The sequence below is a fragment of the Pinus tabuliformis genome, chromosome 1_2, assembly GCF_031772625.1.
Source record: "Pinus tabuliformis cultivar Carrire ecotype Pingquan chromosome 1_2, CPIR1, whole genome shotgun sequence".
Taxonomy (NCBI): Eukaryota; Viridiplantae; Streptophyta; class Pinopsida; order Pinales; family Pinaceae; genus Pinus; species Pinus tabuliformis.
Genome location: NC_142298.1, coordinates 336,598,172 through 336,620,394, shown reverse-complemented (window position 1 = coordinate 336,620,394; position 22,223 = coordinate 336,598,172). Strand labels below are relative to the sequence as shown.

At 35.3% G+C, this 22,223-nt stretch overlaps 1 pseudogene; it reads right to left on the bottom strand.

Annotated features, from left to right (window-relative positions):
• Positions 1 to 16,379: 16,379 nt before the first annotated feature.
• Positions 16,380 to 22,223, bottom strand: part of LOC149205752 (aldehyde dehydrogenase family 2 member C4-like) — a 36,721-nt pseudogene continuing 30,877 nt past the window's right edge.

The window sequence follows — 22,223 nt, the reverse complement described above, 5'->3', positions numbered from 1 at the left end:
TCCTCATGCCATATACTTCATTAGAAAAATAATGTCTAAGGCTGAACTGAATTACACTATGATTGAGAAGGAACTCCTAGTTATTGTCCATTCCTTGAATAAATTTAGACACTACATCAATGTTTATAAAAAATGTGTGCATATTGTTGGGTGATTTAATGGTTAGTTAAATCCTTGTTATTTAATTTGTCAACCTGGGGTTTTGTAAACTGATGATGTATACCTGTACTATATGTACTATGTGGTTATATTTCAGATTAGATTAATCTAAATGCAATTAAAACTAAGAAATTAAATCAATCTAATCTAATCCAATCCAAAACAAACATACAAAAACTAAAATCACACTCTCAAAAATGAAAATCACACCACACTTATGGAATTGAAAGAACTCTTACTGAAAGGAAATCACACTCACACTTGAATAATTGAAAGCACACTTGCATGAAAAGAAATAAAATAACAAAAATATATTATGTTACCAATGTACAAAGATTTGCAAACTATGGTTGATGGGGGCCCTCCATTCCTCAGCAAGCACACCAAACTACCATCACATCTTCAAAGTAACAATATGCTGGAGAATCTTGGACTAAACTCTTTTGTTGATTGGAAGAATAGAATACATAGATATATAGATATATAGATAGATATGTTTCCTTTGAAGGATGAACCCCTATTTATACAAAAACTTAGGATGATTGATCAATAAATGCAGATCCCTCAAATCTCTCCTAAATCTACATTTATCTCATGTGGTTACAACCAATCTCCTAAAAATGTGAGATAAATATCCTCTTAAAATCCTCCCATCCATGATTCTTCTCCTTTGAATATGCATAGATAACGATCCTCATCTTCTATAATTACTCCATAAATCGTCATGAGTTGGAACTTGAAATTTGAATTTGTCGTTAGGAGGCCAAGTAGGACCCTTCTAGAAGCTCCAAGTAGGCTTACAATATCACAAAACATATACCACTTTCATGTATATATGAAAACATGTTAGTTTTATAATATTTAATCACAAGTTCACTTAAAATACTTAAAATAAATGGCTTTCGAAAATATAATGCTAAACCCATATGATCATGAAAGTGGTTACTTAATGTAGGGTTATGTAGTTACAGAGTTATGAAATGAGGGTAAAATGATGGACATTAAGGTGAAAGTGGATGAAATTTTTGAGGCCCAACATATACTAACCATGATGATATCAATTACTCAATGAACAAGTGTGATGTGAATGCTAGAATTATTAGATGACAAGATCTTCGATCTAAAGCTAAGTTTATGGAGATTTTGGCACTTTGCGTTTTGAGCCTAATTTTGAGCACTAATCACTCCTCCGCACTGGAAGCTTTTTGACCCCAACAGGATCACTTTCATTTGTCTAATAGGTGAGGATACAGTTCCCTCAACTTTCCAACCTCCACCCATTTGGATTTTAAAGTATTTTTACCCTTGAACCCCACTCGAAGATAGTCGATACTTCCCCTTTTTGTTGTCCTTGTTCTTCTGTCAAGTATAGTGTCTTGTTGAAGCTCATCAACGAATTCATGAGAATTTACTTCAATAGATGGAATTTGAATATTCTCTCCTTTATCTTCAATAAAAGGAGGCTCATACAACCTTAAATTCTCAGCATTAACAACAACATAAATTTGCATATATGAAGGCAAATCCAACCTAAAGGCATTGTTACGAATATTTTCCAAAATTTTGAATGGACCATATCTAATTGGTTTTAGATTTTTAACTTATTCTTGGAGCCTCTCTTTATTAATGTGAAGCCAAAATCCATCACCAACTTGGAACTTGTGATCTTGATGATGTTTATCGTGCCTTTCTTTGTACTTGCCTTGGATTTTCGCAAGTTTTTCTTGAACCTTTTGGTGTACTAATTGGATTTGTTCAATGAAATTTCTTGCCTTGTCTATGTCGCTATGACCTTCAATCGCAACATATTTGCCAAAAATAAAATCCAAAGGGGATTTAGCAAAGTATCCCAAGCATGCCTCAAATGGCGAAGTTTGAGTTGAAGAGTGCTTGGCTCGGTTGTAAGCATGTTGAATATAGTGAAAATGTTCATCCCACAACTTAGGATGCTTGCTGCAATACCCACGAAGAAGATGTATCATTGTGTTGTTCACCACTCTTTGACCATCTGTTTGTGGATGAAAACATCTACTCTTTTTCAATTTGGTGTCCATGAATCCCCACAAGATTGACCAAAAATTCCCAACAAAGTGAGATTCTCGATCACTAACAATGGATGTGGGCAATCCAGAATGCACCCAAACATTATGAAAGAATAATTGAGCAGTTTGTTTAGTTGTAACATTCTTTTTACATGGCATCAAAATACACATTTTCCTAAACCTATCCACACCTACATACAAATAATCATGACCTATTTTTGACAATGGAAGACCTCCTACAAAATCCATAGAAGCACTCTCCCGCGGTCATGAAGGAGCCAGAAGTGGTGTGTACAATCCTAACTTCCTATTTTTAGGCTTACTGATTGCACATAATGAACATCCTTTAATAAAACGCGACACACTTTCAAGCATACGGGGACAATAACAATACCTCTATAGATGTGCCACCATCTTACTTACACCAAAATGACCAGCAATAAGAGAAGTATGTGCCTCTCTTATGATGTTAACTCTTTCTCCCAGTGGAATACAAATCTTGCCAAGATGGTACAACAAGTTATCATGCAAATGATAATCCAATTCCGCTACCTGGTTACCTTGACTCAAGCTTGCATAAACATCTTTAAATTCATTATATAATGCATATTGCTCAATATAACTTTCATGTAAAAAAAAATTATGCTTGAGTAGAGTAGCTACACTAACAATAGGACTAGAAAGCATATCAGCAACTTTATTGTAGATACCTTTCTTATACTTGATTACCAAGTGGAATTGTTGAATAAAACCCATCCATCAGAAGTGCCTCGATTGCTGCAACTTTGATTGTGATCGCAGGTATTGAAATGGTTGATGATCAGTGTGAATGATTGTTTCCTTACCCATCAAGTAGTGTTTCCATTTTTTCACTCTTTGCACCAATGTATACAATTCCTTGTCATATGTAGGATAGTTATTCATTGCATCATTAAAAGTTTATGAATGAAAACATATAGGCTTACCAAGTTGCATGAGGATTGCACCCATAGTGTAGTCACTAGCATCAGTCTAAATCTCAAATGATTATCTCAAGTCTGGAAGTGCAAGTACTGGAGCTGTACTAATCTTTTCCTTCAATGCATCAAAGGCCTTTTGATGTTTGCCTCCCAACTGAGAAACCTTTTTCATGCTTGTCAACGCATGAAAAGGAGTTGTTGTAAGAGAAAAATTAGTAATGAATTTCCTCCAATATTGGGCTTCTCCCAAAAAACTTCTTACCTCCATAACTGTCTTGGGCCTCAGAAAATTCACAACGACATCAACGTTGGAGGGATCTAATTTCAACTCACCTCCTCCAACGATATGACCCAGGTAAACTAACGAAGTTTTTCCAAATTCACACTTTGACATCTTAAGATACAATTGTTCTTCTTTTAAGACATCAAGTACTTTTCTTACATGCATGACATGTTCATCACAACATTTACTGAAAATCAAGATGCCATCTAAGTAGACTATGGCAAACTCATCAAGAAATGACCTCGGTACATCATTCATCAGACGCATGAATGTAGCAGGAGCATTACATAAACCAAACGCCATAACTAGCCATTCAAACAAACCCTGTTTTGTTTTGAATGTGGTATTTCAAATGTCTCGTTCACCTATTCTAATTTGATGGTAGCAACCTCTTAAGTCCAACTTAGTAAAAATACTTTTCGTCTTTCAATTGATCAAGTAAATCATCTATTCTGGGCGGTGGGTAACGGTTCTTTACCGTAATTTTGTTCAATACACGAAAGTCCGCACACATGTGCAATGTTCCATCCTTCTTTGGAACCAAGACAATAGGTGAACCACATAGTGAGTAAGATGGTCTGATGATCCCTTTGTTAAAAAACTCTTGAATTTTCTTCTTAATTTCTGCACTTTCCATCACTGACATCTTGTACATGCCAATGTTAGGAAGAGGAAAATCTTGCTGTGATTGTATCTCATGCTAGATTCCTCTCTTGGGAGGTAATCCCTTTGGTTCCTAAAACATCTTGTCATATTGGTTAACTACGTCACCCAATTCAGATTTCAAATTTGAATCACAACCTTTAAAAGCTTCATTATCAACATCATTGTTGGGTTTGATCATTAGAAGCACAAAATTCTTGCTCTAATTCACTTGTCTTTTCATCTTCCCTGCATTAACAGGGGAAAGATTTATTTTCTTGCTATGAGCTCTCACAATATATTCTACTCCACCTTTGAATAAATGATATTCATTTTCATGTCTATTGAAGATAGCTTTTCTATCATAAAGGTACGAGAAGTCCAAAACTATGCCACAATATCTAACGACACAACCTCAAGCTCCACTTCATCTATGAAATTTGCAGTAACGGAAAATTTCAGTTTACACTTTCTCGTAACCTCCAATTGTGTGTTGTCACACACCCATCCAAGTGGATACGGTTTATGATGTGGGACGATTTTCAAATTTAAACTTTTGACAATGTTTTCAGAGACAATATTGGCTTGAGAGCCACTATCGAGCAACGTATCAATCTTGTTGTGTTTTTATATCACCTGTATGTGAAAAAACTCTATTCTCCTCTTTTCATTTGGAGTTTCATTATGTGAGTTTGAAGAACTAGTGCTAGCAATGAATTATTTTCCTTTTAACTCATGGTTGTGATTTTAGTTACATCACCCAAATCAAATCCCAAATGTTGTTGAGTGGTTGCAATTGTTTTTTCTTTTCCCTTGTTGTTGTTTTTCTTTGGTCTCATTTGAGGATGAAACTTCCAACAATGAGCTTCATCACAACCCTCTCTGGAACAATGTTTGCATATAATTTTCTCTCCTTCTTTTTTGATAAATGCGTTTTTCATTGCCTTCCATTTCAAAGCCTTTTCCTTTCCTTTACTCTTAAATGGATTTTTACTACCTTCTTCTTGGGTGTTTTTCCCTCATGCCTCAAGATGAGTGGCTTGCACACACACATCATCTAGATTATTGGGATTAAACATTAATATATTATGTCTAAGGTAACTGTGTAAACGCCCTATGTACTTCAGCAATGTGTCCTGTGATTGCAAATCTACACCTAATGTCAAAGACCTTTTTTCTGAATTCTTGGGTGTAATCTTGCACATTTTTACCTTTGAGTTGTCTAAAGTTCTGCCAATTCATGATGGCTTTTTGCATATAAGCTAGAGGGTAGAATTGTATTTTGATTGCAACAATGAAATCAATCCAAGAAATTGAGATCTTACCATGTTTTTAAATCACCTCGTGAGTCTTTGATTCCCACCATACCACTGTTGCACCCTCCATTCTCAAGGAAGCTAATTGAATTTTTATGTCATCCTCTTGAAGGTTTTGAATCGTACAATAGACCTCGAAATGACGAATCCAATTATCAAGCTTCTTTGCATTCACTTCACTATTATACATTTGCAACTCAAATTTAACATCAAGTTTTAAAAAAGGTGATTTATCGATTCCTTTTGAAGAATGATGATGAGTATGAGTAAGGGTTGTGTTAGTGGAAGAGGGTAAAGATTCTTTTGAAGAAAAAGATGAAGAATATGGTGGAGAGGGTCGAGGTTTGTCTCCATTTCCATTACCTCCTTCTGAAGAGCCTTCTCCTTTGGGAGGTTTGGAACTTTCCCCTTGCAACTTTCTATTCCTCTCTTCATAGAGGACCTTCGCCATCTCTACCATATCAAAGAAAGCCATTATGAATGTCTTTTCATCTTCTGTCACGTTTGTAGGCTCTCCTTCATGAGACGTGATCTCTAGAGTGTCAACTACAACTCGAGGCTGAACTGGTGTTGGAGATTGTGGAAACCTTGCTATCCTTCCCCTCGACACAACTTTAGGGCTTCCAACCAATTTCCCTTCTCCTCTTTTTAGTTTTAACCTTGTAAAAATGACATAAAATTGCAAACAATTAAATTCTTATTTCACAAAGGAAACCTAGAGCTATGATACCAAAATGATCTGATTTAGAATATTAGATTTTTGTGCTAAGATCCTTCTCAGATTAGAAACAAACTTCTTTCATTGTGCTTAAGTTTTTTTGCAAGTGAAATGATGAGTTTTTATGTTAATTTTAAGAGCGATTTAATATAAATAAGAGATTGAAAAACTACATAAATATGTACAAAATATCATCAAAAACACATTACAATAGGAACGTGATATATGAGTTCACCCCTCCTGGGATACGTCTATTATGCTCCAAAGAGTAAAATTTTGTGTTTACAATGGTCAAATGCTTCTGAAACCTACTCTAGTAAGTTCAGAATAACCAAAAATGGATATCTAGCCTCTCTTTGCATCCAATTTGGTGGAAAAATGAAGAAGTTATGACGTCTCCTGGTTTTCCCACTATTTGCCCCACAAATTGCTCCAAATCCAGCATGATCCTACAAATTATCTCCAAAAAGTGTTAACTGAGCGAAAATTTTACCATGCAACGGTCCATAATTTGTCAGCACCGGCTGTCCCATCGCAAATTGCAATTGGCGAGAACTGAAGGGCTTATGGTTTGTGTATATGGCGGGGGAAGTGCGATTGCGATATGGCAGACACAACAAAACTATTAACCAGAACTCATAAACTTATCGCATCCGGGATATTTTTGCAATTCGCAATCGGCAGAGTACTGACGATCTTATATCTGCAGGACTATGTTTTCTGTAGTGTGCAATTGTGATCTGCGATTGCGATTATCGCATCACAACCCTTCCCTGGTCGGGGGCCAATTCCTTAATGTCTTTCCGCCTACCCTGTTGCGATGTGCGATTACGATTATCGCATCGCACACTAGCTATTTCTCGGGCCGATTTTTAACGTCGTGCAACATGAGATTTACGAAATGCGGGGGCTAATAGCGGCCTACCACTTGGTGCTTCCCCATTCCATGAAGAGCCCTGCCACATCATATATTCTTGGCATCTGTCCAAATCAAACCTAAACTTTGACTTTCTCTAACTTCTTCATACGAGCCCGGATTTGAGTGTCGTTCGCACCGTTGGAATCAAGATGACAAGATCTTCAATCTGAAGCTAATTGTATGGATGTTCTGACAATTTGAGTCTTAAGACTAATTTTAAGCACCTGGTCAGTGAGAGAGAACAAAGATGGTTTGTGCACTATAGTATTCTATGAGCCATTTATCTCACTTCTTTGTATTTTGATCCATTTATATTTATAGAAAGAGATAGTAAAGAAACATCACCTTCCAATTGCGTTCTCTCCCAAAGCAATTTCTTGAGTCATATCTTGTGTTATTATGATTATAAGTAACTATATTTTGTATATTCTCTATTTCTTCATTTTTTATATTATATACATAAAAATAGAAACCTAATAGATCCATAATTCTAAGGAAAATGATCCTCATAATATAGATTTTGTATTTTTAGTATAAAATTTATTAGATATGTTGGGTTGAACTACCCAATGGAGTATCCATAGTTATTCATAAATCAAAAACATTAGGAAATCACATGGTACAATAATATAACTTAAAAATGAAACAAAATATAAGTAGTCATTTAGATGATCTCAAATCACTATCATAGAAAAATAATTAGAGGAAAGTGCTTACATGAGCCCCAAATCATTATCTACTAGAACTAGAATTATGAAAGAAAAGGCCAGATCATTCCAACATCTTCAACTATAAGGGACCAAATGGTAAGAATATAAATGAAGAGGTCATATGACCCACTTCTATCATTTATATTAAGCCTAGATGACTAAGAATAGGTAGCAAATGTCACATGGACTCTAATTTCAAAGATGATCAATTCAAAATACAAAGACTAAGGAAGTCTCCTGTAATCCCAAGTACACCCCAAGGTGTTGAAATTTTCATTGATATTTCATCAATTTGGATGAGTAGAACTTATGATACCCACCTTCATAAGTGGGGTGCTTCTTGAGGCTTCATGAAGTAACAACTATTAATGTTGGAGAAAGTAACTAGTAGTATTGGAAAGGAGAGGTAGGGTACAACTTGTTGTCTTGACTTGGAATTTTGAATGGCCCTCAAAATCAACCTCCTGTTGTGGCTGGAAAAAACCCCCCTTTTTTATTTAGTATTAGTAATAAAACTAAATAAATAGGGACCCTTCTAAAAAAATAAAAAACTAGCACTTATAATTCCCTTTGAATAAAACACTCTATCATAAACTTAGGAAAAACATCCGCAAAACCCAAAATCTTAAGTATTATGATAAGTTTCAAATAAAATCATTCTCCTAACAATAAACATCGCATCACAAAAGGGTAATGGAGGATATCATATAAATCAAACTTTCGAAATTGCGAAAATGTGATGATGCGAGATCGCGTGCCTTACAGACTCATCGTACATCACAGATTTCATATGTCGCAAGCACCACCTAAGATAAAACATCCCAATCCTACGATATGCGATAAAGCATCTTGCAGTCGCATAAATAAATAAATGATTGTTAACAAAAAGGATTAGCAATATGGCGATCTGCGATATTGCGAAGCAAATCGCAAAATCACTTTATCGCAGATCAACAAGGCTCATTGTTCAATGAAATATTTCTCATAATCTGATACCGAATTATGGGAATTAATGTCAACTTAGTGGTTTATTGATGGTCATTTATGAGAAAATATTTAGATATGATCAAAAGGTTGTTTCACGTAGGGTGATATATTTGATATGATTTCAAAATTAAGAACTTTCCCATGACCTTATCACTTACCATTATTCTTTCATTACTTGTAAACTTGTAGGAGCAGCAAGCAGAATAATATACAAAGCTGTGTACAGAACGTAATGGGAAAAAGGGAAAAGCTCCAGTTGCTGAGAAAACAGAGATGACGCCCTTATTCACAGACACCACCTGTACTAGAGAAGCTAGCATATCCACTTAGGAAGGCATGTACAGTCTGCTGGAAGAAGAAAACCCTAGAGTTATGGAAGTTACAGTTACAGCAGATGCACACGGGTCATCTGAAGCATCACTTACTGAACTTTCATGCTCATTCCTACACCGCATAGCAGCAAGGCCTAAGATACTTCCCTATACCGACATGGTCAAGTGGGTATTGGACAATGCTGATATAACAGACAGGCAATTCAAGTCTCAAAGCCAGGAGCTTATTGGGTCATTTACCCCACAGGATTTAAGACTTATGTATCATTTACCAGAGTCGCAAGCTAGCTACAGCAAGCAGTTCGTGGAGAAATTCGCCGAGGAAAACGAAGATTTGGCACAGTGCACCAAGAACTAGTCGACAAAGGAAGAACCATTGAAAAACGACAAACATGGTATGTACAGTACTGGTTCCCTCTCCTCCCCGTATTGTTTTCTACTGCTATGCTATGTAGGCTATTTGGAAGGCCCGATATCAACAAGTTTTCATCCGAGTGGCTATCCCTATTAGATGCGGCCACTAACGCCACTATTATGGATTGGGCCCAAATATTGTCTAATAATTTAGCCTCGGCTATTTGGAATTACCTGTCTAAAATAACTCCCTCTCAGAGGATTTATCCTCCTTTCCTTTTAGCTGCTTATGTCATGGATGCAATCTGTTCTATTTCTAGATTTCCTTTAATGGGTTGGAAGTGGACTATATAGAATCCCTTGCCCATTCACGTCTATCATAAGGAATTGTGGGATTCCAAGTTTTCCCCATATTTTTATAGAATTTTTCATGGAGTTATGTTTCCCCTTCACAGAATGTTGTATAATAAAGACGCCCCAAGATTTTCCCTCGAAGCTGAAGTTGATATTCTCCCTTTCGGAAGATGGTTTGGAGATCAGTTTTTCACTTACATCAAAGTATTTGAAAGCATTTCTTCCCCTCATGTACTTCCTTTGTATGTTCCTGATAAGTTATTGGCCCGTGAAATAGCCTACCAAACCTGCGGGGTTGGAGGAATAAGCAAAGAATTGAAAGACAATAAAAAGGTCGTCTGGCCGTAATTCCTTGTGGCCTGTGGGGCCTTTTCACTGTTTGATTTAGGTCATGCTTTCAAAGAAGTAGACAACATGTTGATTCTACGACTATTTAAATTTCCAGGGAGACAATTCGATCCCTTTGATGTCATAATTTTTTTTACTAAGACTGTCAAAATATAGGTATTCACTAAGGAAGATGATCTCTTTGATGACATTTTCCAGTAGAAGAGCACACTGAAAGACATTTTGCACATGGCCCAAATTCAATTTGGCCTAGTGGAATTCCAAGAATTCAAACACTACAGAGAGAAGAGATTAGCAAACATCCCCTTGGATAAATTGCGCTTAGAACCAATAAGGGAGCCAACTCCCAGCATCAGTTTAAGTGGAAGCTCGGGTATAGACAAGTCCAAATCTAATCTGGAAAAGAAGCACCAGAATGGTCTAAATGGTCTGAGAGTGACCATAATAAAAGTGAAGGGTTAGTCAGGGATACTGCCCAATCTAAAGAGCACCCATAGAAACAAGTTTTGTCGACACCACATGTGAAGATTCCTGCTCCCCTCATCCAGCCACCAAAGCTAGTGAGAACTGAGCTAGGGAAGGAGTGGGAAACATTTAATGAATTGATCAATACTGAGGAGAAAAACTTGAAGACACCTAAGAATACAGTACAGACAATGACATAAATGGTCATTGAAACAGTCGTCAATGCTCCAAAAATGAAGCATATTCCCATAACCCCATCATCTGAAATCATGCTGAAGATAGAGGAGATTCCTCCTCTAGATGTATAGTCCACAGCACAGAGCAGTGGTAAGAAGACAAAGAAAGAAACAAAAATTAGACAGTGTGCTCTCACCTGAGGTAGAGCAGCTAGATGTCCTTTGGTGAGACCCTACCACTGATCCTACAGAAAATTTGACTAAGTTATCCTAGATCGCAGGAGCCTATGCTTCTGCTACTATTGATAAAGCATTTGAAGTACAGCTACTACTTAAGGATAAAGAGAAAAAAATCTTAGTTTTGCAACAACAGTTACAACAGGCCAGTGCTACCCGAGAAGCGGAAGAAAAATTAGAAAAATTACAACAGGACTTTCAACAGATGCAGCTGGGGTATCAAAGCAATTTGGCTGAAAAGGAACATCAATTACAGGCCATGTTAGAAATGCATAAAGATGACCCCAAAGTCACAGAGTTTGTCTCAGAAGCCCTTGCCTTGAATGACCAACTCTTGCAACAACAAGAGGCACTCTGCCAAAGAATATCACAATGGAGCTCCCATTGCGAGATGAGCGACAAAATTACAAGTCAAGTCGTGGATTTGCGACTCGATTATGATTTAATTGATAAGAAAATTTTTGATTATTTGATTTGGCAGGAATCGGAGGAAGGGAAGAAAGCAGGCTTGCTCAAAATCAATGAAGCCCACAAAGAAATGTTGTTCCATAAATGGGATGCACAGATTAAAAAGGCAGAATAGACAATGGAAGAAGCAGCAACAGCGGTGAGTAATGTCATTGACTATGTCAATGAAAATCTACATAGAACAAACCTGATATCAGAAACCACTCTGGGATTTCTCCCAAAGGCACAGCAACTGTAGACGAGCTGGAGATAGAAAGCTGAAGAAAAGGCAGAGTCAATCAAGAAGTTAACCAAGTTGAATTGGGACACTTACTAGCAATAGCTCGTTAAACCGCACAGTCAATGCATGACTCTGAAATGCCTTACAAATTCTGCTGAAAAGATAGCGCCAACACTTGCCTATTCTGTTTTCGCAGGACAACTAAAATCGGAGGTCAGCCAACTGATGCTCCTAAAGCCGATGCTGAATGCTTGCGATCTCAGAGAACAGATGCGTAGTTAATTTTCAAATACAGTTTCAGTTTTATTTTTTATTTATTTTTGCCTTAAATGAAGACGATCATTTAAACCTCCTCCTATATTTTTGTAATAAACTATTTTTAGTCTTTAGTTAGTAGTATTTTAACCCCTCTGATGCATTTAGAGAGGGATCCATAAATTTGTCAAAAACATTTCTTCAGAACATGCACTTCTACACCCTGCGAGGAGGTTTTGATGAATGAATGGAACAAAATTTATTGATATCTATGTTTAATGTCTGCTATTGAAATGCATTTCTGTACTCTTAGTAGATATTGAATTATGAGAAGATAAATCTATATTGCTGAAGCTCATGAGTAGGACTTGTTATCAATGGTACTTTTATCTCTTAACTATTTCTTCTTATGTGTCAAAGTAATATTTTATGTTCAATTGCTTATATATGAAAGCTTGAATGCTTAAGTTATCATTTGACACTTTTGTATGGTGGTGACTATTCCGTTTATGCTTAAATGTATGAATAACTTATTATGCGGTATACTTTTCACAATTGTTTTGGATAATTTCTTATACAAAACAATTCATTTTTAATGAATTCTTTTCTTGTAGAAATTGAATGATCTTTATTACAGATTATTGTTAGAGACTATTTTAGATCGCATAAGTGAAAAGATAATTCTCGAGATAGTTTTAGAATTAGATATTTCTGTTCATTAGAATAAAATTGCATGTTTTAGATTAGATTTAGACTAAACGCATTTTATTTAGAAATCTTTAGAAAGGAAAACATCAACTCTTATCATCACAAACAAATTGGGAAACTGATCCCATTATCCCCAGTCGGACCCACCATCCCAAACAGAAAAGGAGCTGCTTTCAAGGTCCGGACTCGGTGGGTATCCCCCTTGTTGTAGACCCGATTTTTAGGGCTTCAACACCTCCCTATGGTTGATACAAAAGTATAAGAAGCCTACCAAGTATAGTTATAAAAAATTGTGAAGAATATTGATTGAGATTATTCTATAATCTATTTGTGATATATCTTACCATTCCCATCTACCAAGTATAGCTATAAAAAATGGTGACGAATATTGATTGAGATTATTCTATAATCTATTTGTGATCTATCTTACCATTCACATCATCATCATTGAACAATGTTATTTACCATATTCACATTATTCCTTATGTAAAGTTTGAAGTGGTGTTCTTGATAGTATTATTTAGATTCTGGGTTTAAGACATTTGTGGTTTATATCTTTTGAAATTACTGGAGAATCCATAGTAAAAACCATTTTTCGTTAACATTTCAAATCCCAACCGGGACCCATCATCAGGACTACTTGAATGCTTGATAGTAGAAGAGCTTAATTGAGGGATTTAAATAATAATGAGGAGAGAAGATTTAAAGATGAGATGAATGTCGGCTGTTTTAATAGTATTAATTGTAGAATTTTGAATACTTATTTTTTATTAATTATTGATGAGTTTATTAATTGATTTAAATTATTATAAATTATTATTATGTTAATCATTATTATAATTAAAATTAATTAATTTTAATATAGTAATTATTAATTTTAATAATTATTCTACTAATACTTCATATATATAAGCATTTAATATTAGTATAGTATTATTAATTATAAAATAGTATGTGACATATTTATTATTAGTATATATTGGTATTTAATGAATAGTAATCTTAGTGTATTGTATTTAATATTTAATATATATAATATATGTTAGTATAATATTTAATATAAAATAGTATATGAAATATTTATTATTAATATATATTGGTATTTAATGAATAGTAATATTAGTGTATTGTATTAATATTAAAATTACTTAAAATATATTAATATCAATATTAATATGAATTAATATAAATAATATAAATAATTATTAATTAATTAATATTAATAATTGATAATTAATATCAAGACCTAATAATTAAAATAATAATCAAAATTTTACCAGGACATGTTTAATTTTTAATAGTTTAACTAATTAATAGATTTATTAATAGATTTTAATTAATACTTAATAATACCAATTTATAATAATAGTTAATGATAATATTAATATCTATTATCATAATTATTATTGTAAATTTTGTAATTAAATACTAATTATTATTATGACTATGATTATGCTTAAATTATTATAGCAATGCTACAAACTACTTAATTATTAAAATCGGAGAGGGAAACCTATCACTGATTGTTATACCTAAGATGTATTGGTGACCTTAATTTATCTGATTAAGGGAAGCCAGCTTCCACTAATCTCCATACCATTGTCTCTGTTGAGATTATGCAGATGTTTGATTATTTCAAAAGCTTGTCTAATATTTCGCCTATGATGTTGTTCTTCCCTTGCAACAATTGTGACTGACCTCATACCTTGCCTAATAGTTCCAGGTGTTGAGAATTGTGTGTTTATGTTTTTCTTTCTTAGGATTTTGGCAATCTTATCTGTAGGTAGAAATACCCTACCACACTGAAGTTGGTCTTGAGACTTAGGTTCATGAGATAACATCCTTCTTTCAGCTTTCTATATTGCTCTTTTAATATCTTTTTCTTTTTAGCCTATACTCTGAAAGGTTGAGACTAAATGCTCCTTCTCTTCATTCAGATGAACAACATCAGAAATTCGAAGGGCCCTAATAGCAAGAGTGTTTAGAACACCAAATTTCTAGGCTGAGTGATGATGGGAATTAGCGTGTAGGTAGTCTTTTGTGTGGGTTGACTTCCTGAAAACCTTATGCCCTAAAGAGCCATCCTCTTTTCTGATGATGAGTACGTCTAAAAATGGGATGCTCATGTTTTCTTCAAGCTCCATAGTAAATTTTATTTCTGGAGAGATAGAATTTAGGTGAATAAAAAACTTGTCAAACTCTGTTTTACCATGTGTCCATTTTATATTGGTATCATCGACGAATCGCTTCCACCAAGCTGGCTTCAAAGGGTACGATTCAAGGGCTTTCTTTTCAAAGTATTTCATGTATAAGTTGGCCACTATTGGCGAAAGGGGGGATCCCATTGCCACACCAGATGTTAGATTTCGGCCAATTTTGTAGTTCCCAGATCAGTAACATCTTTTATAACCTGAATGGCCTCATCAAAAGGAGTCTTGGTGAATAAGGACACTATGTCGAAGCTAACAAGGATGTCATCATGTTCTATTCTCTCATTTTTAATAAGATTCACAAAATCATGGGAGTCTTTGATCAAAGAATCAGTGTTTCCGACAAGGGGCTTAAGGATTTTTTCAACATACTAAGCGAGTTCATAGGTTGGGGAACCAATGGTATTAACTATTGGTCTAAGAGGAACCCCTTTTTTATGAATCTTGGGTAACCCATAAATTCTTGGGATAGTTTCACAAGAAGGGATTAATTTCTTCTTAAATTTATCCTCAAGGTTGGAATCTGAAATTTTCGTTTTTACCTCCTTTATAATTTTGGGGATGGGATAGCACTGAGTGTCCAAAATCATCCAAAGAAGCCCTAACCCTCTTAATTTCTGTCGGATTGGTGAATCAATGGTATTAACTAATGGTCTAAGAGGAACCCCTTCTTTATGAATCGTGGGTAACCCATAAAAAAAAATATAGAAGATATTCAATAAAAAAAATTATAGAGGATATTCAATAAAAAAAAAAATTAAATGTACATAATTGATGATCATCTAAATTTTAATGTAGACACAACAATTGGAACCAACATATATCTAGAGTTATAGTGGAATTGGATTTATCAAACATCAAGATGGATCAAAGACCTTGTCTTGAAAACCCTTCTTAATTTTTTTTTTTCTTTTAAGAAAAGTCCATCTCAAGGGATTTGATGCCTCTCAACATTAATAGAATTTATTAAAAAACTAGACAATAAAAAAGACTTTATCTCAAAAATATTATATATAACAATTTCAAAATATTTGTAAAACTATTAAATCTTGTAAATTAATATCTTAAATAATTTCTTAAAATTTAATAAACATAAATTATACACTAAAAATAATCAAAATCCTCTCCATCATTATTACTTTATCTAATTTTAAATTCATACTAAATAAATAATTTATTACAAATTTACACATCAATAATAAATAGTTCAAAATTCATTCAAAAAATGGAAAAATATAATATTCTAAATAATATCATTTCAATTTTATATGTATAATTATTTAAATAAAAACCCATGTAAATTTAATGACTAATTTGATACATAAATATAAGGAATTCATGTGAAGGAAATGAAATCATTGACTCAAGTGATTACGTAGAAAAAATTATTAAAGCTTCAACCTAAATATATAAAGCTATGAAGCATTTGACAACAAAAATTTATTGAAGCTTCAACCTAAATATATAATGCTATGAAGCCTTTGACAAACACATTTGATAGAGGTTAAAGCATAGTTCTACAACCAAGGTGAGTCATGGAGAGGAGTTATGACACATTTGACTGCCAAATAATTTTTAAGAACATCGAGACCCTGCTCTCTACCGACCCCACTCATCTTGTACCCTCCAAACGGAGCATCAGGAAATACTACGTGGTAGCAGTTAACCCAAATCACTCCGGCTCGAATAGATCTCGAAATCCTATTGACTGTTTGGAGCATCAGGAAATACTACGTGGTAGCAGTTAACCCAAATCACTCCGGCTCGAATAGATCTCGAAATCCTATTGACTGTATCTATATTCTTCGACACAATTCCAGTTGTTAAACAATATATTGTTTTTTATTGTTAATGGAAAAATTTGTGAGCAATTTATGAAACCGACATATAATGAGATCTTTATTTTGAGAAGAGAGAGTCAAGAATTTGTGAACCTTCTTCAATAGTCCTGCAAATATTATCGTAAAGTCGTAAAAAACAATTAAGTGTGACAAGAATCATAACAGAGAATACATAGTGTAATTTAATAATTAATATTTTTTTTTATTTAGATTTCAAACTTACCTAAACTTGAAAATGGACATGACTGGTCCAAATATTTCCTCTTTCCCAATCTTCATGTCCTCCTGATATCTCAACGCATAAAGAAATCAACCATAAAACATTAGGAAATTTTATTATCCATGTGTATCCCACATGCTTTTTCTATATATATTTCTAAGTAAAAATTTATGGCATCTAGCTGTATAGTGTTCAGTGGGAGAACCTGCACATCGGAGAAAATGGTTGGTTCGATGTAAAATCCTTTCTCATCCACGCTATTACCGCCTGTCAATAGTTTTGCTCCTTCTCGCTTCCCATGCTCAATGTATTCCAATATTTTCTCAAATTGTGTCTTGTCAATCTGCTCAGAAAGGAAAGTGTATTTACATGAATATTCGGTATACACATTTTTATAATTAGAGTGCTTCTATCCATTCAAATTTCTCTTCTTTGATTTACTTAGTGAAAATAATAAAAAGTTATATTTGTGATTTTGGAGAAAATATTTTTTTTAAGAGTGCATATATATATATATTACATAAATGGTAAAGTGGTATTTTATATATATTTTATATAAATAGTAAAGTGGTATTTTTATGTGGATGGTAGATTTTAGGAATATTTTAAAATTTGAAATAAAATAAAATAAAAAATCAAACCATTTTAAATATTCAAATATTACATAAATATAATATTCTCTAATCTGAGAATTAAACAATTCACTTCACTCTCAACAATAAATTTCCGAGATATTTCTGAAATCTACAATCTGCATAAGTTCAACATTGCATAACTATATTACAGTAAGACTTCCAGCAATCAGTTTTTTCGATATTCCAGGAATTTGCAATTAACTTAAATTCAACCTTGCATAACTACTCCAGTAGCCTTTTAGAGAGTATGGAATTCATTTAGGGAATTACAATTTCAAATTTCAAAGGAAATGATGCCGAATTTCAACCAATATTGGTAACCCATATTGAGATGAATACAGTTCTAAAAATGGCAGCCCCTTACAGAAAATTGCGGATATAATTGCACAGATAAACATAAACATACCTGAGGACCATGCTCAACTTCTGGGTTGAAAGGATCGCCTACCACCTGCTTCTTCGCTCTTTCCACTACTCTCTTCACAAATTTATCGTGGATGCCCTCTTGAACATATACCCGGGATCCTGCGAAGCATACTTGTCCCTGCCATCCAAATGAAATAGCAATTGCTTTGAATAGTGGAAGAATTTTTTTTAGTAATTTTTAAATATATAAAGTTTTGCTCGTGATCCGATTACTATAAATATAAATTATTACATTAGGACTAAATCTCCCCACTTAACTATTTACTTAATTATAATAAAAACATTGCCAATGACTACTTTGATACTTTGAGCTTACCATGTTATAAAATATCGCAGTGACTGCTTTGATATTACCATGTTATAAAATATGGCACTGTGGGCAAGATTCGCGGCCTCCTCAATATCAGCATCATCCATGATAATCAAAGGAGATTTTCCGCCGAGTTCGAGAGTTACAGGTTTCAAGTTGCTCTTGGCAGCGGCCACCATGACAATCCGAACTATTTCAGTAGACCCTGTAAAGGCAACCTACATAGAAACAAATACTTCTTTACCAATATTGCTTCCATGGTACCTTGATGCTAAGAAAGATAAATAAGAAATATGATTACCTCGTCAATATCCATATGGTTGCTTATTGCAGCACCAGCCGTTTCTCCAAAACCAGTTATGACATTAAGAACACCAGGTGGAAGCCCTGCCTGTGACAACAGCAAAACATTGAAACATTGGCATGAAAACTTCTTGGAGATAAGAAATGATTTCTGACTTCAACGGTGAATAGAAATTACACACATATTGACTTACCTCCTTGGCCAGATGTGCACAATAAAGTGCAGTTAGAGGAGTTTGTTCTGCAGGTTTGATAACTATAGTGCATCCACAAGCCAAAGCTGGAGAGATTTGATGAAAAACATGAGAAGTGGGAAGTTCCATGGTATAATCTGACCGACCACTCCAATAGGCTCATGCAAAGAATACGCCTGATATTGGCCTCCCATTTTTAATGTTTCCCCATGTATTTTATCAGCCGCTCCTGCACATGTCATGAAATTTATATATTGTAATTACATAGAAACCATGGTTAATTGCATTTCCAAAGCTGCGTAAGTCAATATAATATTTCTTTATTATTGGACAGAGGGAGGTCCTGCGATGTTTATAATTGTGATAACTTAGAAGTTACAACCTCGGACAATGAACCATATTGATAAACCGTCGTTAACCTACCACACGATACATTTGGTTTTATTAACCTTGGACAATGAACCATATTGACAAACACTCGTTAACCTACCACATGATACAGTTGGTTTTATTGGTACAAGCTACACTAACAACACCAATTTCTTATTCTAACTCAGGCAATATGCCACCACCGGGCAAGTCCGAAATGTGCCACCTCCGGGCAAATCCGATCTGCCACCACGGGGCAAATCCAAAACTTAAATGTGCCACCTCCGAACAAATCCAATCTGCCACCACTGGGCAAATCCGAAACTTAAATGTGCCACCTCCAGGCAAATCCTGTAGCCACTAAGACTCTATATGTGATTTCTGGCTCACCATCACTTTACAGTGACAAAAGATGGTTTCAGGCTGAACATAAACCATTACAAAGTGGTTTTAAGATCACCACGAACTTTCAGATGCCTTTAAAAGGCTTACATTTCATACTTCAACATTTTGGAGTTTCTGGGTACATACAATGACCATTACAACAACTGGACTTGCTTATAACATGTTAGGGAGTCTATTCCACAAACCACACTAACTTAAACAAACATCTACTTTGTTGTCCACCATAAACATTGTCACTGCTTCTTTACCTCATCTGTTCATTGTTCACATCTTGGGCATCTTTGTCAAATAAATTCTTGAAACTCCATGCTTATCCTGTCATTTGTTAGAGTCATGAATTCTAACAAAACAACTTTACCTACATTGAGTTAGCTAGGCTCAATAAGGCTCAATAATATTTAAACATGATTCCAAGAAACTAAATAAAACATAAATTCTTCAAGTTTAATTTCTCTATCTCTGCCCATAGATGATTATTTTCCAAACATAACAACAACTATTTAGAGTCTGGAACACTGCTCGTTCTACGAAATGCCAGATTTGTGCCTAGCTTCCATCGCCATCAAGGTAACTGCCATCGCTGCCAACGAATAGGCCGCTCCAAACTTCAACTCACCAGAACACCGCCCACACTGTTGTTGTGGGCAGATCCAAGATCAAACACTACATGTTGTCTTTGATCTAATACTTGTCATATTGCTGACAACATATCTCTCCATGCTAATTCACAAACAAGAACCAGCTGACCTCCTACAAATATGATGACCAGACACAACCTTTACCGACACATCAACGCTGCGCTCACCAATCTCCCAGTAGTCCTGCAGTCACACTTTCGCTGCGGGTCGACCACCACACTAGCAAACCACTTAGCCCGTGATCTGCAATCCGTCGGCTCTGCTGCCACAATCACACAGCTCCACTCAATCAATGTGGCACACCACGATTCCTTGCCCACTGCAGGCATTTCTATCAACTTCTACCACACCAGTGCACTTTGGTAGGCAATCCTCTTACACGCAGACTTCAGGAAGGTTTGTCAGCCTCAACCACGCGGCTTCCTCCACGCATTTTCACCACGCTGCACGCATACATGCCTCAATCACTATCTCTCTAATAGGCTCTGATGACCGGCTTTCACAATCCAATCCTTCTCTTCGGCAGTGAAAAAATAAACTAGCAGCCACGCAAGGCCACCACGGGATCAGACCAGTGCTCCACGTTCACCGGCTCCTCTTAGCAGCGTTCTTGCAGCTTTCTTCATGCTAACTGCTCGGCATCACCGCCGGCTCCCAATCACAACAGATCTGACTTCTTCCACTGATCTACCTTAACAGTCTCCTCTGCTCGGCCTCCCAACAGACTCAGCCCTGATCCGTCAACCAACACCCACTGCTGCATCGAATTGGAACTCTCTTCTTCGGCTTCCGACATCATTCCCAGCGACTAATGGAGCCACGGCAGAGCAGGACACTCCTCCGGCAACACCGTCAGCAGTGAGAGACTTGCAGACACTAAGAATGGTTTGGCCCGGAGCCTTCACTTCCGCATTGGTGACGTTGCTCAGCAGCAGAGATAAAACCATTTTAATCTTTGTCAAAGAACACGAAATGCTTCCTTCAGCTCCTCTTCAAAATCTATGCGGATCCACCGAGACAACACCATAACAAACTTATCCTCCGAACAGACATCACCGACACAAGCAATTCACTCTACACGGAGGCGATCTACTGCAAACCAAAATTCTGTAGCAATTCACGATCCACTACGCAACTTCCAATGTAGTTGACAGATCATACTCCTCCTAAACAGGCCAGCAGCAACACGGAGTTAAAAAAGGTCAGCAGTACGCAATCAATACGCATGATCGATCAAGATCTGTTTACACAGATATGATCGATAAACACCTCCAGATCAACTCAGCGTCAACCTCCACACCATGATCCATGCAGTAGGAATACCACTTCCAGTCGTACGAACAGACGTCCCAGCCGCGTAAGGTTCCGTATACAATTGCGATTCAGCAGGAAGATCAATACATAGCTCGCAGACTCTTAGATTTCTTCTTCACTCAGAGCTTCACAAAATAGCAGCTCTGGACAAACAAAGATTTAATAAAGCTATACAAACACAGTGATTTATTTCTCTATGCCCAGGAAGGGCCAGAGGCCCTTACGGGCTTTGAAGCTCTGATACCAAGATAAAATAGCACACAGCAGAAAAATTCTATTATTCTTACATCAAGAAAATTACACACATATTTGTACAAGCAAAAGTCTCAAGATACGAATTCTATCTTAGACGTACAGTAGGAATTAGAACCATAGACAAGTAGGAATTAATTATTTCTAACTAAAGAATCAAGGTATTAGATAAATATATCTTAAAAAAACAAAAATCTAGTGACAACATTTACCTATTATTTAAAGGAATCAAGGTGGCATTACAAACAAGTAGGTTATATGAGATAATTTTTCTTAGATAGTTTATTGTAATAATTTGATTGGTACAAATAACATTTATCTTTAAGAAATCAGCATAAAGGAATTAAGGTGGTATTACAAGCAAATATGTTATATAGAGAAAACAAAAAAAAAATTAGATAGTTTATTGTATTAATTTAGTTGGTCTAAACAATATTTGTCTTTATTTTAAGAA